Source organism: Rhinolophus hipposideros, assembly GCF_964194185.1.
Source record: "Rhinolophus hipposideros genome assembly, chromosome: 15".
In the NCBI taxonomy this organism is placed as follows: domain Eukaryota; kingdom Metazoa; phylum Chordata; class Mammalia; order Chiroptera; family Rhinolophidae; genus Rhinolophus; species Rhinolophus hipposideros.
This window is the reverse complement of record NC_138061.1, coordinates 10,279,242-10,293,084: the sequence shown is the minus strand read 5'-3', so window position 1 is coordinate 10,293,084 and position 13,843 is coordinate 10,279,242. Positions and strand designations below refer to the sequence as shown.

General features: G+C 45.3%; 1 long non-coding RNA gene across 1 annotated transcript in view; it reads right to left on the bottom strand.

Moving 5' to 3' along the window:
- Nucleotides 1–13,843, bottom strand: part of LOC308508336 — a 135,474-nt gene that overhangs the window by 24,639 nt on the left and 96,992 nt on the right. Inside the window, exons 14-15 of the long non-coding RNA XR_013995013.1 lie at nt 11,638–11,852; nt 7,621–7,788 (exon numbers count right to left, since the gene is read on the bottom strand). This is a non-coding gene — a long non-coding RNA (uncharacterized lncRNA). The remainder of the gene's footprint in view (nt 1–7,620; nt 7,789–11,637; nt 11,853–13,843) is intronic.

Here is a 13,843-nt window from a genome sequence, read left to right as displayed (position 1 = left end):
TCTCCACCCGGGACGCATCTCCTGCGGCGCTTTCGAACCACTACACTCTGCAGAGATCCTGACCTAGGTGGTCTGGGTGATGCCCGTGACAGAGCTTGAAGAGATGCCCAGATAATTCCACTGTGCAGCCGGACTGCCTTCTCTTCATTTCTGGGGAGATACAAAGTTACCCTAAGCCAATGGTTCTCAAAGTGAAGTGGCCAGACCAGAGTCACCTGGGAACTCATTAAAACTGCAAATTCTCTGGGCCCACCCTGGGCCTGCTGAACCAGAAACTCTGGAGGTGCAGCCCAGGAACCTGCATTTTAACAGGCCCTCCAGGTGACACTGATGCAGTGGGAAAGATGCCTAACTTCTTTTGTCATATTGTGTTTCCCCAAAAATAAGACCGGGTCTTATATTAAGTTGTGCTCCAAAAGAAGCATTAGGGCTTATGTTCAGGGGATGTCATCCTGAAAGACCATGCTAGGGCTTATTTTCCGGTTAGGTCTTATTTTCACGGAAACACGGTAGGTGTATCTGGACATTTTCCTCTAATCCTACAATAATAAATATTACCATTTATTGTATGTTTTCTGTGTACCGAGTGAATTAACCAGAGTTCTCCAGAGGAACAGAACCAATAGGACATATATACACGTGGAGGAATTGTGGGGAATTGGCTCACGTGCTATGGAAACTGAGAAGTCCCACCATCTGCTATCTGCAAGGAAAGCCACAGGTGTAATTCAGTGTGAGACCAAAGGCCTAAGAACCAGGGGAGCCAATGGTGAATACCCCAGTCCACAGGCTGGATAAGACGCGTCCCTGCTCAGCCATCAAGCAGAAGAAAGAGCAAATTTTCCCCTCTTCTGCCTTTTCAGGCCCCCAGTGGAGTCAGTCCCCCAATGGATTGGATGATGCTCATCCACATTGGGCATCTGCTTTTTGAGTCTACCAATTCAAATGCTAATTTCATCCAGACACACCCAGAAATAATGTTTAGCCAAATATCTGGGCACCCCCTGACCCAGTCAAGTTGACACATAAAATTAACTACTGCATTGGGCCCATACATTAACACACTTTATCGAAACTCTTTCAGGTGGGTCTTATTAGTACCTATTGTCTAGATAAAGAATTTGAGGCTCAAAACTTCTAACCTTGCTGAAATCGGCACAGTTAATACAGAGTACAGCTCCAGATCCGAAGCCAGGTCTCTCTGACTTCACATCTGCACTAGTTCATTTTCCCTTGGCACTTAACTGTGGTACAGTTCATAAATATTGCGCAGGTGCAGGTACTGGTTAGAGGAGTCTGGGAACTCCATGCTGCCTAGAGAGGGGCTGCAGAGTCAGGAGAAAAATTCCACTTATGCCTGGAGCACTATCTTTACAGAAAGAGCATAACTGGCTGGGAGGAGGATGCTGGCCTAGAACTCCGTTAAGCCTCTCCCAGCATTTTTGGACCTTAGGAACCTCTCCTGGGGTCAATTGGTGTGATTTGCAAGGTAAAGGCCTCAAAGGAAATAGATAAGAAATAAACCACCCCTTTAACAGCCTTGCTTTCTCTTCCTCTGTGCTTTTAGTCCACTGGGACCATCAGCTCAGAGGTCCCTGTCCTACTGACAAGGAATCTGGAAGCTTTGTCAGAAATGGTCTCCTCCAAATACAGAGACAAAGCCTCAGAAGCTGAGTGTGGAGGTAACCTGTCCAGCTGTTTAATGCCCTGCCTCTGGTGTGGCTGGGCTGGAGGGCTGGGGAGTGGGGCTGGCAAAGCTGCAGTGGCCCCCGAGCACCTGAGCCAGTCCTGCAGGAAAGGCACCACAGCCAGTGTTCCTCCTCACAGTACCTGCTTCTCTTCCCTCCCCTCCCCCAGAGGCCCTCCTGGCTCCTTCTCCCAGAGTTCAGCCCACTGGCCTCCAGCCAGGTCAGCACCTGGCAGGTGAATGAAGGCAGTATGAGTCACAACTTCCTGGAAAACCATGGTCTAGACAAACTCCCAGAGGGCAGAGGCCGGTCCAACTGGCTGCTCCAGGAGCCTTGTCCAGGGTGGGTTGTGAGGCACATGATGTGCCATTAGAAGAGAGGTGGGGACGTACAGGCTCATCCTGGGGGTGGGACCTGGTTTCTGGCCTAGGAACTGTTTTCTAACATAATGCATATCAAGCTGTAATGCACACAAAAAGTCAGCTGAGATCTTGATGACGTACAGGTTCTGAGTCAGCAGGTCTGGGATGGGACCAAGCCTCTGCATTGCTAACAAGTCCCTGGGGAGGCTGATGATTCTGGCCCTTGGCCCACACTCTGAGTGGCAAGGGCGCGCTAACCTGGTCTACTGCACTTCCAGGGTGCACTTTGGTTTGAAGAGAAGACATCCCAGCAGGGGCTGGCCAATGCATAAGGAGAGCAGCATCAAGTAATAAAGATATGCGAGCTCGGTGATCAGGCAAACAATCACTTTACCTATCTGACCCTCAGTCTCCTTAGTATAAAATGAAAATAACTATTTCATTGGAGTTTCTGAGGAATCAAATGTCCTAAAATTTATAAAGTCTGAATTACTACGTTGGCCCAACCAGAATATCAGAGATCAATACATTTGTTTACAGAAGCACATTCAACCAAGATTGAGTAATGGTTTTTGATACCACTGGACATCAAGTAATAATAAACAGTGATCCTGACATACAGGAAATAAACAAGATAGGACTTATGATTGCCCTAGCTTGCTGCTTTCAGAAAGTTTCCAAACATGGTGCAGGAAAGGGAAACCTAAGAGGAAGCCAGTGGACTCTCTGAGTTGAAGAGAAGGAGCTGAGAGCTGGGGGAAGACACATGAGGCTACCGGTTGAAGAATAGAGTTCTGGAAAAGAGAGATCTGCACAGAGAGAACTCCAGAGATCTGCAGACAGTCACCTCTGAGGATTTAGCAGAGAGTAACAGCACATGCATGTGAGGTAACTACCCATGGTCATGGAAAAACCTCCCAAAAGGAGAGCCAGGAATAGCATCTATCCCTACCAGTCAGACAGGAAAACTTCATGCACATCAAGCATTCAGAAAGGTCTTGCCTGGGTAGTGGAGAATAAGTAACCCCATACAGCACTGCTCTGGTCCTGCCTACAAAGTCTTAAAAGCAAAACTCAAAAGAATCAAACTGTAATTTAACTGCATCCCAGAAAAAAAGTTCAAGAATTCAGAAATATCCAGCACCCAACAAGGTAAAGGCACAATATCTGACATCTAATCGCAGATTACTAGACATGCAACAAAGCAGAAAAACATGACTATATGAGGGGGGAAAAAAATCAATCAATTGAAATCAATCCAGAAATGACCCAGATGTTAGAATTAGCAAACAAGGACAAGTATTATAATTGTATCCCACATGTTTAAAAGTCACACAGAAACATGGAAGATAGTTTTTAAAAGATCAAAATTAAACTTCTAGAGATAAACACCACAACGTCTCAAATAAAAAGCAATACTGGATGGGATTCACAGGAGATTAGACATTGCAAAAGAAAGGATTGGTGAACTCGAAGACATAACAGTAGAAATTATCCAAGATAAAACAGAGAGCGGAAAAAAAGATTAAAAAGAAAAACAATTAAAAGAACATCAGTAAGCTGAGTCAACTTCCAGCAGCCTAATACATGCGTTATTAGAGTCCCAGAAGGAAGTAGTTCAGATGATGACCCAGGTCTGAAAACATTCTCCAGCCAATTTCTATGGCTCCTCCCAGCCATATTGAAATATACATGGGGCTTCTATCATTGGATTCTTAGGGGGCAGCCACCTTATGAGACAGATAATGTTAATATACCCATTTCACAAATTAAGAAACTGGCCCACTAAAAACAGCTAGTTCATGGCTCATTTCACTTGGCCTTAGTTCCAACCAGAACCCAAATTGTCTCAAACCTGTGTTTCATACCTGTTCATCTCAAACTAATCCACAGATGGGCAGTTTTTCTGTAAAGGGCCTGGTAGTAAACATCTTAGGCTCCATGTTTCCTGTGTTTTAGTGGCTTAATTCTGCCATAGCAGCACAAAAGCAGCCTGAGACATCATGTAAATGAGCAAACATGGCTGTGCTCCGATAAAACTTTATTTATAAACACTGAAATTTGAATTTCATGTTTTATGTCACAAAATATCTTCCCTCTTTTGATTTTTTTTCCAACCATTTAAAAATACTAAAAACCATTCTTAGTTCACAGGTTGTACAAAAACAAGCAACGCATTAGATTTGGCCCAAAAGCCATCGTTTGCTGACCCCTGCACTAATCCATTCACTTATCGAGCAAGCAACTCTCCACAGCAATGAGCTGGGGCATTTGGGCCCTCTGGCACTTTTGGTCTCAGATCTATCACTTTATTACCTCCCACCTCCCACCCCAGATCTCCTCTTTGCTTATCCTTGGGCCTACCCGGCCTGATTTCTTTGATTCTCAGATTTGCACTCACTCTTTGGACCTGCACACTCAGCACGATGCATTCCACCACCCCTACCTTAATGAGCCCAGCCCAGGACCCCACTGACCACTGCACTTGCCAGAGACCTGACACGTCATTGGCACGCCACTTGGAAATTCAAGGTAGGGACACATATGTATTTCCAAAGAAAATCATCTCCTCCCAGCCAGTTTGCAACCCCCAGCCTCAGGTGGGGAGGCATCCCCAGCTCCGGGTAAGACTATTGTCCAAATTGAATGGGGCAGAAGTCACATTGGTTCAATGCTTTTCACAAATAGCCCCTCTGCATTTTATCCTGAAGTTCTTATGCCACTACATTCTTTTTTAGTGGATTATTTTAGCTACTAGCCAATTCTGTAATCTCTCTCCCCTGGGGTCAAGTTCAAAGAGAATTCCAATGTGATTAAGTAAACATATGCAAGTAGTATATTTATGTGCTACTGTGCTATTCTTTGTGATGTTGGCATTGGCGGTAGAGAATTGTAACAGCTCCTGTGTGCTCAGTTTATTTCCTAAGAATTAACCCATCAGTCCCCACTGTGGATGAAAGCACTTCCTGGGATATTTGAAATTCAAAGTGAATCACATTTCATGGCTCTATCAGTTGAAGAGGAGGAGGAGGAGAATGATCAGGAGGAGATGATTAACAAGAAAGGAGCAATGAAGAGCGAGCTGATGAATCTCTGTGAAGGCATGTGGTTCGAGGAGAGGCACGGAAGTGAGTCTCAGGCATTTCAGTCCATCATGACTGAGAAATTGAACTGTAAACAGTACCTGCAGCAGTGGGCTGGAGCTGCCCCACACAGGGAGTTAATGGAAACGTGGAGAGCTTTTCTCTTTTAACAAAGTCCTTGAGTGATTATCTCGGCACACCCACTGTGCAGGGGGACATGCAGGCTGCTGAGTTACCGGGCAGTTAGATGCGAAATAAATTCCCTGACAGCCGTAGCCAGCAGAGATGCTCTGGTCCTGATTTGCCACCAGCGACAAATGCTGTTCGGAACCCAAGACACCCCGTCTGTACCCCAGGTTGCAGAGGCCCATTAGGAGAATGATTGGTTAACAGAGTCAAGTCACAGCCCTGCCCATACATAGGACCCATTTTAATCCTCACAATCACCCTGTGAAGAGGTTTCATCAGCACCCCACCGCATACAGATGAGAATCGCATTTTACATGGAGGCCCACGGAGGTTATCAAGGCAGAGGGAAGTCTGGAAATCAAGTCAGCTAACGGAATACTCTGCTCTTTTCATTATTCCATGGTGATATACTGAAATACTCTCATGCCTCAGCTGTCATGCAGCAAACCCAAGCAAACTTTAAGGTGGATGGCCCTGGCCTTGACCAAAAAAAAGTAGAAAACGGGGAAGGGGCCAATGTAAAAGAAACTGGAGCCCCACTCAGATCTGAGTGAGAACAGACCTGCATGGACATGTCTGGAAAACCCATCTGGGGGTTCCACTAGACCTATATTTGCACAATAGTCAAGTTGCATCTTGAGAGAGCCCATTCCATGAGAAAGGGAGCCTAAGCGGGAGCTTAGTGGACAGATTTGTTGGAGGGGAAAGAGACTCTGATTTCAGTACGGGATTTGTTGTTTGCACGGGTTGGTCCCTCCTCCAGCCCCATGGAATCATGATGGAATACTACGGAGAGCAGAGCTGGTATGAGAAAGACAGATTCTTGTGAGCTCATTTAGAGTCAGGTTCTAAGGCCAAGCAGCCTGCACCGAGTTCTGAAGCCCCCTCTTAGCACCCATGTGACCTGTATAAGTTATGTGACCTACCTGGGTATAGTGTGGGAAAAAGAAAATGAATGATTTTGTGATTTTTTAATTCCATCATTCTCATACCCTTAGCCTGGGAGGAAGGAAACACATACGTACGTGAGATAGAAGAAATCCGGTAAAAAGCCTATAATTGAGTTTGAATAGGGCATATCAGTGAGTATTCATAATGTAGCTTGTCTTTAACAAAAGAAAAGAACTGGTTCTGAGATTTAGTTACTAAAAAGGCCTAGAAACAGTCACCAACCCAAGAGAAATAAACGTATCTCAAACCCAGATAATGCTTTTGAAATGCAATTTCCTACTGAAAGGAACCAGGGCTACTTGGAGAAATGATCGGTTCCAGGACGGGTGCAGGAAATACACGAGATGAGACTAGCCAGGACCATATCAAAGGTCACGTCGTGGTCATGACAAAGGACTCAGGGGCCAGTGGGGAAGAAGCTTCCACTGGCCAAAGTTGGGAGATTCTGAGCATCACAGGGGTAACAAGTGCCATGGATCGAAACACACCAAATATATTTAAATCCATGAAGTGTATAATGGTACTAAAACTAACTGGTTACCATTGGAGGATGCTAGATGATCCCATTTATGATTTTGAAAATAGATAAAATTAAAACAAAGGAATCAAACATTTAACCTATCTTTCCTGAAAGAACTGTGCGGCTGAAGAACCAGCGTTGACAGAGGGAAGTTTCTCATAGAAGTATCTCAGCTAAGAAAGAACAATGATAGAATTAGCATGGCATCATTGTGTAGTCCCTAATAAATTAATGGACCTAAGCATTGATCCTCAATGACTGCTAATATCACAAAGAGATAGAGCTAGAGACGGAGATACAGATAGAGAGATAGAGAGAAACAGAGAACAAGATACTATGTGCCTTCTGATAGAAACAATGCCTATGAAATAGTATTGGCCCCTCCAAAAAATGTACTTGAATCTGATCAAGCTTCTAGATTCAATCCCAATTTATAGGAAATACAGCAGAGGAGCATGTTAAAAGACACCAAGGGGATGCAATCAGCAAAACCCAGACTAGAGAAGCCCCGTAGGGCAAACAGCCTGATTTCTTTCACAATTAAATTGTAAGCAGGAAAAAGGAGATGGAGGGGGAAACTATAGAATAAAAGAAACTTAAGAGACAAGTCCACCAGTCACAATGTGTGGACTTTTTGTGGCTCCTGATTCAAACAAACTGTCTAAATAGTATGACATCTATGAGACAACAGGAAATTTGAACACTGACTTGATATTTGATGATAGTAAGAAATCACTAGTAGTTTTTTTTAGGGGTGATAATTCTATTATGGATATGTTTTTTACAAAGACTCATCTGATAAATCCTTATCTCAGAGGCATACTTACATGTTTATGGCTCTGCAGTTGAACTCTGGAGAGTGTTGGCCACAGGAAGACCTCAGCGCCTGGGCTTCAGTGGGGGTGATGGTTTCTGGCCAATACTAGGGTACCCAGGAGATGTCTGGTCACAGATGGCAGAGGCCCAGCAGAACTCTGAGTAGCCCATGGTGCCACCTGGTGGAAGAGGACTTGATCCTTAGTGTGTTTAAGTGACTTCATGGGAACTTCCCAAATTGCTTGGCAGGAGTCTTAACGGTGCTAGAGAGCCTGTATGTACAGCTAGGATCCAATCAGGTTAATTGGGATTATTACTTGTAACATGACTCTTCTATATGCTCTGGCTGCTAAGGTCTACAGAAAGTCAGGTGACTCACTACTTACAAAAAAGTACAATTTCTCAAACAAATCTGGAAGGACTTGTTCTAGATATTCAAGTTTCTCGGCAATTTCCCACAGGAAGAGAGAAACCAATGGCTTCTTCTATTCAAGATCATTTAAACCCTAGTATACTCAGGTTTAAATATACAGCCCCTTGTATATACATTTACCTTGACAAATTTTTTTCCAAAACTTTAGAAAGCATTAGACTCACTTGTTTAAAATACAGGTTTTGGGATCATCTATTACCCTGGACTTTCGTGGGTACGTCTAGGAGAAGCAGGACCCTTGACACATGTTCAGACCTCCAGGAAGGGCTGTTTTCTCCTCAAAACAAGAAGAGACAGAGACAGAGACACAGCGAGAGAGAGAGAGAGAGAGAGAGAGAGAGAGAGAGAGAGAGAGAGACAGAGAGACAGAGAGACAGAGAGACAGAGAGAGAGAGAGAGACAGACAGAGAGAGAGACAGAGAGAGAGAGACAGAGAGACAGAGAGAGAGAGAGAGAGAGAGAGACAAAGAGAGAGAAACAGAGACAGAGAGACAGAGAGAGACAGAGACAGAGACAGACCAGACCTCTCCCCGCCCTTCCCATTGTTTCCAACTCAGGACAGTCAAGGCCGATGTGCTTTTGTCCTATAAGGCAGATGGTCACTCTGTGTCTTGATGGTACTGAAACCTCACAGAGTGGGCCCAGATGACAGGCCCATGGCCAAGGCCAGCTGATGGTCAAAACCCTTTCCTACTGTCCTAACCAGCTGATTCCAGGATTTCCAACTTCCCAGCTGCTGGTCTTCCTGTGGACTCAAGAAGAGTGGGATGAGGGGGTTTGTGGCAAAAAGGTGACTTGGGGTGGGGATGACGTATCATTGAGGATGGAGCAGGCCCCTTCTGTGTGCTTCAGACCTTGTGCAGGAGACACTAATGCTAGAGAAGACCTGACCCCTACCCCAGAGGGACTCAGTCTAACCAGCTCCACTCATATGCTCTCCTACACCTACCTTCCACTCCATCTTCACCTGGCCCTGCCCTGGACAAGACATTCCCACCTCCCCCAGACCATCTCAATAATCTCCACTCCACCATCACCCCCACTGAAGACCAGGCCCTAAGGTGTTCCAGTGGTCAAAACTATTCAGGGTTCTACAGAGTTGTAAATAACTCAGTCTGCATCTGAGATAAGGATGCACCAGATAAAAACTCTCTGTAGGGCCGGCCCGGTGGCTCAGGAGGTTAGAGTTCCAGGCTCCTAATTCCAAAGGCTGCTGGTTCAATTCCCACATGGGCCAGGGGGCTCTCAACCACAAGGTTGCCAGTTCGATTCCTCGACTCTCGCAAGGGATGGTGGGCTCCGCCCCCTGCAACTAAGATTGAACACGGCACCTTGAGCTGAGCTGCCGCTGAGCTCCCAGATTGCCCAGTTGGTTGGAGCACGTCCTTTCAACCACAAGGTTGCAGGTTCGACTCCCGCAAGAGATGGTGGGCCGTACCCCCTGCAACTAACAACGGCAACTGGACCAGGAGCTGAGCGGCACCCTCCACAACTAAGACTGAAAGGACAACAACTTGACTTGGAAAAAGACCTAGAAATACACACTGTTCCCCAATAAAGTCCTGCTCCCCTACCCCAATAAAATCTTTAAAAAGAAAACTTTGTAAAAAAAAAACAACACATATCCATAATACAATTATCAACCCTACAAGATACTCATATCCTTAGTCATTGAAGAAATGCAAATTAAAATCACAATGAAATATCACTTCACACCCATTGGGATGGCTATCATCAGGAGAACAGACAAGTATTGATGAGACATAGAAAACTGGGACTGATGAGACATAGAAAACTGTACATTACAACCGGGAATGTAAAATGGTGCTGCCACTTTGGCAAATAGTCTGGCAGTTTCTCAAAAAGTTAAATATAGAAATACCATATAACTCAGCAATTCTAGTCCTAGATGTATACACAAGAGAACTGAAAACATGTTCACACAAAAATGTGTGCACAAACCTTCAGAGCAGCATTATTCGTAACAGTCAAAAAGCAGAAACAGCACAAACATCCATCAACTGATAAATGGAAAAATAAAATGTGGTATATCCATAAAACAAAATATTATTCAAGCATAAAAGAAATAAAGTATTGATTCATGCTATAATATGGATGAACCTTGGAAACATTATGCTGAGTAATAGAAGACAAACACAAAAAGCCACATATTGTATGACTCCATTTATATGAAATGCCCAGAATAGTCAAATCCACAGAGACAGAAAATAGATCAGTGGTTGTCTGGGGTGGGGGAGGGGGAATGGAAAGTGATTGCTAATGGGTGCGGAGTGCCTTTTAGGAGTGTAAAAATGTTCTGGAATTCGATAGTGGTGATGGTGGCAAAACCTGTGAACATAATCAAAACCACTGAATTATGTACTTTAAAAGGATGTATGTGAATTACATCTCAAAAAAACCTCCCCCAAAAAACAGCTGATAGAAGGCCAACCCAACCAAGGAGCCTCTCACACCCTGCTCTGACACCACTCATCAGATCCACCCCAGCCTAACACAATCAGGGTCCCTCATAAGGGAAACTGCCACCCATGTCTGCTGCTGAGGGAGCCCCTGCTGTTTTTTCACCAGGTGACTCTGGGAATGAGGCAGCACACTTACAGACAACTGGATCAACGGGTCCCCTGGAACACCCACAGACTAGCCAGAAACCTGGCTCAAGAGGATGACCTAGGTCAGTCAGTCAGATCTTTCTCTCTCTCTCTCTCTCTCTCTCTCTCTCTCTCTGGAACTGGGGAACGGGGACTGGAGAGTTAAGCCATGAGAGCAGAGAGGATATGAGAGAGACCTCCAGGCAGAGCAGCCCTTGAGCTGGTATGTGGGTGGAAATCAGGAGGAAACAGCAGTGATACAAAAGGCAAGGAGGACAGAGGAGAGCAGGAGGGGTGGGCGGAAGAGAGGCCATTGTCCTTCCTTCTCAATAGCTCTGCCAGCTCCAGGAGCTGTACTCAAAGTGGGGTTCTCGAATTCCCATGGGTCCCCCTGGTATCTTGACAGTAACTACCTGCCTGCCCTTCACCTGAGCTCATTTGAGTGAGGTCTGTTCTTTGCATTGAAAAGAAACTGATGACAGCACCCAGCAGGAATTTGTAGACCTGGGTTGGGTAGACCAGCTCCCCAGCTTCATGGCCTTAGGGATGGGCGTCCCTTTAGTGGGCGTCCATTACAAAGAAAACAACACATCTCCAAAGGGCACAAGGCCATCTGCCTGAAATTCTCCCAGACTCATTAGATACTGGCCTCAGAAGCCCTTAGACCTGCCCAGCAAAGAGAAATTCATGCTCATGTGGCAATATGTGAGGTACATGTTTCCACAGCACAGACCAGTTATCATTTTGATGCCTTTCTTTACCTCCCTTTGCCTTCTGACTTATTTCATATGATTTAGTCTCTACAATCCCCTCGAGTTAGCTCAATTTATATAGGATAAAAATTGGTGTGGAATAATCAAGGTAGTCAGACCAGATATCTTATCGGGGGTGACCTTGAACTTATCAGTATTCTTCAAAGTAAGGAAAAGACATTTCACATCTCACTTTTAATGAGGGGGAAGAAAACTGTTACTGGAAATATTTACCTTTCATCTACTGTGCTGAGAGACGAAGGAGATTTGTCAGCTTTGATCTCCACTTGTTTAATTACCAGGAAATGTGTGCTCGAGCCAGCGGGATCATGAAGTTTCACTCTTGCTGCAAAAGATGGCCGCAGGGGACCCAGCAGCCTGGACTTTCATTTTCCCACATCAAAGTTGAGCCAGTACCAAGATGGAAGGAGTACCCAGAGGAGATGTACCTGAAAAAGAAGCAGGTGGTGGGGTCCTGACCAAAGGTCACTAGACCAGCATCTTCCACGGGGTCTCCCTTTCTTTCCTCCCACCCAAAGGGAAGGGCAGGCTGTAGGGTGGGGCCCTGCGTGTCCTGCCTAAGCCAAGTGTCTGCCCACACATTGCACACCAGGCCCCAACTCACGGCGAGCCCTGCACACCTGCACACCCACGGCCTTAGTTCTGCCCACTCTCCTCAGTGTATTGCTCGCACCTGATTCCATCTGTTTGGGACCTTCCAGCCACAACCTCAGGCTGGTTCCTCTCTCAGCCTCCCGTGTACAGCCCAGGTAGGTGGACACCACCCCAAGGATAGACTGGGAGACGGACAATGAGACAAAAGCCGTTCTCCGAGGACAAGCTGCCCACAACACGGCAGTGATCCGGATTTGGCCTCTGGGCATGCATGGCATTGGCAGTACCCATGGGAATGAGGGTGGGCAACATCTGGGGACGGCACTGTCAGTTGTTACGGATTGCATCCAACCCTCCTGAACACAGGGGTAGTAACTCCATGATAATTGTCTCTGAAATGAGGGAGTTGAATTAAACATTCTTTAAGGGCCCTTCCCATTTTACCATCATCTGTCTTTATCATGCTATTTATGGAGCCCCTTTTATAACCAGATCTGTGCTAGCTACTGAAGACACGTGGGATGATGGCGACGATGATGATGATGGCCACAAACATTTATTGAGCACCCACTATGTGCCAGATGTTGTACAAAGATTAATTCATTTATCTTACAACTATCTATGGGGGCAGTACCATTATTATCCCGATTTGATAGATGAGGAAACTGAGGCCAGAAAGATTAAGGAACTTATTCAAGTTCATACAGCTGTAACATGACAGAGCATGATGTCAGGATATTTAAACTTCCCTTACATTCTAATCAAGGAGACAAGACTAATCCATATGAAACAATAGAAAAGGAAAATATGAGGTAGAATTAAATTGTGCAGTACAATGTTAAACTCTAGAGCAGGAGGCAGAAAACTTGGCAAATAAAGTTTTATTGGAACACAGCCACACCCACTTGGAACATATTGTTTATGGCTGCTTTCATGCTGCAATGACAGAGCCAAGTAGTTGTGATAGAGACCATGTGATCCACAAAGCCTAAAATATTCACCATCTGACCCTTTAAAGCTTGCCAAACCCCTCTTTTATGGTGACCAAATGGCTGGGTTTGCCTGGCACTGAGGGAGTTTCTGAGATGTGGGACTTTATGTTTTAAAATCGGTAAAATCCTGGGCAAACTGGGACAAGTTGGTCATCCTACTTGCTCCAGAGAAGCTCAGAGGAAAGCAGAATTGATGGGAGTTACCGAGGTGACAAAGGCAGGCCTTGAAAATGTGCAGGATTTGGATATAGGGTGGGTGGGACACAGGTAGGGTAGAGGGAGGAAGAACATTTGAGATAGGAAAGTGCAGCAGGAGCCTGGAAGAAGACAGCATGAGATGTCTGTGGGAAAGTGAGGAGGGAGGTGGGTTCCCTTGAACAGAGAGTGCCTATTGGGAAACAGAAGTGAGGTCTATTAATCAGAAACTCCGCAAAAGATAAGTAATGTCAACTGGTCTTATCTACCCGACAGTTTATAAATACGTATCAAAATGTTAAATGTGCATGTTTTGACTGTCTATGGGAGAATGATTACATTACTAACCCCAAAGCTATACCCACCCTGTATCCAAGCCTTTTGAAACATGACTTTGTAGCTCTTCTCATCTTTACTTCTTATGCTTGAGGTCAGCCCTGTGACTCGCTTTGGCCAATGGAAGTTAGTAGACTTGACTCAAGTGAAACTCGAAAAAGCCCTTGCATATTTCTGCTTTGTCTCTTGTTCTTTTGCTTTTTCCCTGAGAACACATCTAGGCCACGGAGCAAATCCAAGCTACCCCTTGTTCCAGCAGAGGTTGTCTGAGATCATGCAACGCACAGTTGACCCACAGACAT